The following is a 5,186-nucleotide window of genomic DNA, read 5'->3' on the forward strand; positions in this document are numbered from 1 at the left end:
TAAAGATTCAGGATGATTATTTGTTGATGTGCAAATTAGTGATGGAAGGAACTTATTCATAGTAATTAAAGGAAGAACAGGACAGTACCATTTTTGAGGCTATAAAAGCAATTATCGAGTCCGATATCGTTTTTCACATAAAACGAAAAGGAGATGCATGCAAAGATATCGACATGCAAATTAAGCAGTATCGTCGTTCACTCTCCCTCAAGGGCTTCTCTTCAATCCATATACGTATTGAACTCTCTCTATATACATATGCTCAAATAATAATTAACGAGAGGAGGATTGACGCCGTAGCCCTCAGGTAGAGTGATCGACTCCCGTTTTATTTAATTCTCACTTGTTACTCTGGAAGTGGAAAGCTTGTTGTTAGTTGTCATATGAATGACGAACTCCATTATTGAAGTGTATATTTAGATAAAATTGTTATTTCTTATATATATATATATGCCTATGCCTAAAGATCTTTGTTTTGTCTGATATGCATGGTAGAAATTGGAATCCTCTACTAAATAAACATAGGTGCTAAAGGAAATTATGATTCATTTTATAGACAGACTATGAATCGCATTTTCACTATTTTCATTTTTCATAAGTGACTAAAAAACAAGATAACAGCCTTGTCAAATTAAAACCATCTAATCAAATACATTTTTTCTTTCCACGAAATATGTTTAGAAAATGTCATTTAAAAACAATGGAAAATCAAACACACCTTAATTTTTCAATTTTGATATGATGATTGATGGGTATATATTTTACGAGAATTAAACTGGTTATTAATAATTCAGGATTGTTTTTAAATACAATTATGAAATTCTAACTAAACAACTCAAGAGGGGGTGAATTGGATTTTAAAAAATTATTCAATAATAACGTCACAATCCAACACCAACAACTGTCACCAAACAACAACAACAACAATATCAGCAAGTAAATTAAGAGGTAAGAGTTCAGAGAAACAAATACAATAATTTTTACATGATTTGAGAAACCTACCTACGTCCATTACTCTAAGTAATTCAAGCATGATAATTCCACTAATATCAAGCATTATATTCTGACGCTCCAAAAATTAGTACAATTGACTTTAAGGGTATCAATAAACTTATATAAATTTTCTATATCCTGCATCTTCTTCGACCAAGTGTTTCTCAACACTCATCCAATTTGAAAAAAAATGAGTTTTTACAAATAATGAACTCACTAGAGTAGATATACAAATCTAAGCGTAAATTTGTATATGATCATGGAAGAAAACAAGTGAGAACTCAAGAGTATTTCACCTTTGAGAGAATAGACAAATTTTCATGCTCACCAACTATTCTAATGGTTAAAAATTGGGTATTATATATTTAAACAAAAACTAACTCTATTACTCCATTACAATTATATAATCTATGCACAAATGGATTAGTGGTAAAAATGAAGCGGACAACTACTTGCTGACATGCCAATTGATTGTTGAGAAAAAAATTTGAAGTTTTAAGTTCAGGACGGATCACTGCTTAAAATAAATGGATGGTCATTTCAAAGACACAGATTTAGTGGTCAGACGCGGATGATTGCTGGCTGATTCCTCAAATTTTTTGATTTTACATTTTGACCCATGCCTTTTGAAATTACATATTGGCTCAAAATGATAAAAATATTTACAAAAAGGTCCTTTCTAGTGTCTCAACTATTTGAATAATTTGAAATGAATTTCAAAACTTTTCAAATTAGTTCATATATTTGGAAAACAATAATTTTGATAAAACAAGTGATTTCCATTTTCTTCAAACATTTTTTAGCACAATTATCACCATACCATATTGTAATAAAAGATTCAAGAAATTTGGTGAATGTGATGCATAAAAGACTTTTGAGCTCACATTTGTTGATTACGCATGGATATAGACAAATTAGTTTTACAAGAAAGGTTAGAGAGAAAGATACATCTAAGCTAGTGTGTTGAGCTTGATTCTTGACTTAATTAAAATATTCTTAAATCCTATAAACTCAATTTCATGTGAATGACTTTTGATCTTTAAAAACTAATGAAGTTTTTTTTTTTTTAATATTACCCTTATTAGATTGTTTGTTAACATCAAAATCAAGGTTTATATATAAAACCTTTTAGGTCAACATATTCAATTTCTATCAAAACATTTAAGATTAACTATGTGATATTACAATCTAAAAATTTACTAGAGCTTCGTAAATCAACTATATGATAATAGAGTTTGGATATCTAAACTCATAACATACTGAATCTACTTATAAATAATTAAACGAAAATCAATCTTCACAACACATACGGCATACCACAAAGCGGTGTGGCTTACCACAAAGCGGAGCAGCGGTGGATTAAAAAAAAATGATGGTTCAAATTGTCTCTTTTATTCTGATTTTTTTTAAGTTGAAAAAAATAATTGACTTTTTGTGGTTACAACGAAACACGAGGTTCATTTTTGGTTCCAAATTTTAGAACAAAAAAAATTAAACTTTCTAGTGATTTTACAAAATTGGACACGTGTGATGTTATTATTGGGCGGAAAAAATATAAACAGAAAATTATAAAAATTAAAGAACTTAACTGGAACCAACCTGATCGGTTCCAATTTTCTTTATTTATTTTTTAAAAAATCAAAATTTAACTGAATCACTTTTTTTTTAAAAGTTTAACCGAACTTAACCAAACCGTTGCGCCGAATTCAATCCAATATAATAAGTTTGTAACAGACTGCACCACACAGCATGATGCCAAACCAAATAACTAATTAATAAAGCAACTCACACTCACATGGGAGTTGGAAAAAAGTCTTTTTTAAGTAGGACCAAACATTCCCGTAGCCGCTAAACCAAAACCATGAACCATCTTGTCTCGTGCCAACATAACCTGGAATAAAATTAAGTTGGTAGAAATATTAAAAAATAACTAATTCAAATTAGCCCCATTTGATATTTGCATGCCCGAATATAATATTATTAAGGGAAATTATCAGTCATATATTCTTAAATGACACCCATATCAAACCTGTTACAACACTTTTTAAGTGCATCACTCGTATACCCTAAGTTGACAAAATATTTCTATCATCCACTAATTTGTTAACTTCCGTTAGAAAGTTAATATAATTATGATAAATTGTCTATTTCGCCCTTTAAACTCAAAATGAGGTAAACATATACATTTAGTTTAAAAATTAACATAAATTTTTAATACACAATTTTTTTATTAACAATATTTTTATTAAAAAATATGAATTATTAATGGTACATATTATTAACAATTATCCGTAAAAAACATTCATATTATACCATAAAAAATTATTAACAACATATTATTTACAATTATACATATTATACCATAAAAAATTCCAGTTGGAGCTTGGAGGAGTAGATTTTCAAAAATTTAGGTTAAATTTTGGATGAGTAAATTCAGTTGTAAAATAGTTTTTTTTAGTAATTATTAACAATTATCCGATAAATGGGACGACATGTTATTTTTATCAATATATATCATATGACATGTCATTGTTTATAAAGTAAATGGGATGACATGTCTTTTTTTTTAAAAGACTAGATTTCCCTTGTGATGTCAGTACTTGCAAACGGCAGTTAACTGATTGGTGGACGGCAGAAGTGTTTTATCAACTTAAGATATACGAGTGATATACTTAAAAAGTGTTACAACACATTTAATACGGATATTATTTAAGAATATATAATTGATAATTTCTCTATTATTACTTTTTGCTGCAGTGTGCTTTAGTTGAAGTTGTCACTTATCAGTGAGCTCAATAAATCTAAAAGCGCTTTTTGTTACATAAAAAAGGAGCTAAAGCGTAATTTGCACTAGCTGGAATCTTTTTGGCCTCTTTTTAAAAGTTAAAAGAGTAAAAAGACGTTATCTCTTGATAATTAATCTAACAAGGATTTCGCACTTCAATGAAGTTATGATCATGTACTTTAATTGAAGTGTGAGATCAAATCCGAGTCTATTGGCATCCAATTTTAATCGGGTGTAGGGGTTCAAGTGCCCGTCTCATGTTGAGACTTTTTGTCCTCCTACCTAATGACATGGGCGGATCCAATTAAGGCCCAGGAGGGGCTTCAGCCCCCCCTGACCATTAAGTTTTCTTTTAAATGTACTCCAAATCTATTCTGAAAAAGTTAGATAAAATAATTTGAACACATCTTTCATTTATTAAAAACCTTGTGGTTCAATGGTAAGAGTACTATTTAATGATTTTCAAACCTTAGTTCAAATCCCATTAGCCACATTATTTTATTTTTTTAAATATTTTGTGGAAACTACTTCAAAAAATAATATTTTCACGCATTTAAAATACTACTTCAAAAAATAATATTTTCATGTATTTAAAAATAATAATTTATTACTATTATTATTTAGAATAAAAAATAATAATAAAATTTGAGTTTATAAGACTTAAAATATATTCAAGTGAACATTAAAAAAATCTAAGTTAAATAAAATTTTTGAACTAAGCCCCCCTCATTTTAATTTCTGAGTCCGCCACTGCCTAATGATTAGGTTAAGTAGGTATATTTTTTAAATTAATAAAGATAGAGATTTGATCTATGCCACAGTAGTTGATTTGTATTAATACTTTTATAAATTTAATTATATATATAAGTAAAATCTTAATTGTAATATATCGGTATTAAAAAAATTTAATAATCTTTTTTTAATTTTAAATTATATACATAATGAGACCTATTCTGTATTTTGTATCCAATAATTCTAATTAAAATCCTATGGTTTAACTTATTAAAAAATCACTCGTTATTTGAAGAAATTATAAATGATTCGAAACATTATCCCATTGCAACATTTATTTATTAAACACACTTGACATCAAGAAGATAAAAGGTGTGGCATTATCAATATCATATTATCATTAATTCATTATCTAATAGAAGGATGTAACTACCATAAATCCAACTTTTGAAGATTCAAATGCATTTAAATCAAATATAAGGATCATAATATAAATTTCGCAATTAATGAACTCGGATGGGAACCGCGAGTCCGCGACGATCGCGCGTATCTCTATTTTGTTGTTTCCCACGCTCAATCCGACACCTGGTCGGTGACACTTTACAAAACCTCGCCACCAACCCGATAACGCCACGTCACCAACTCCTTTTGGAAATTGATATTCCACAAGATATCT

The sequence above is a fragment of the Citrus sinensis genome, chromosome 2, assembly GCF_022201045.2.
Source record: "Citrus sinensis cultivar Valencia sweet orange chromosome 2, DVS_A1.0, whole genome shotgun sequence".
Taxonomy (NCBI): Eukaryota; Viridiplantae; Streptophyta; class Magnoliopsida; order Sapindales; family Rutaceae; genus Citrus; species Citrus sinensis.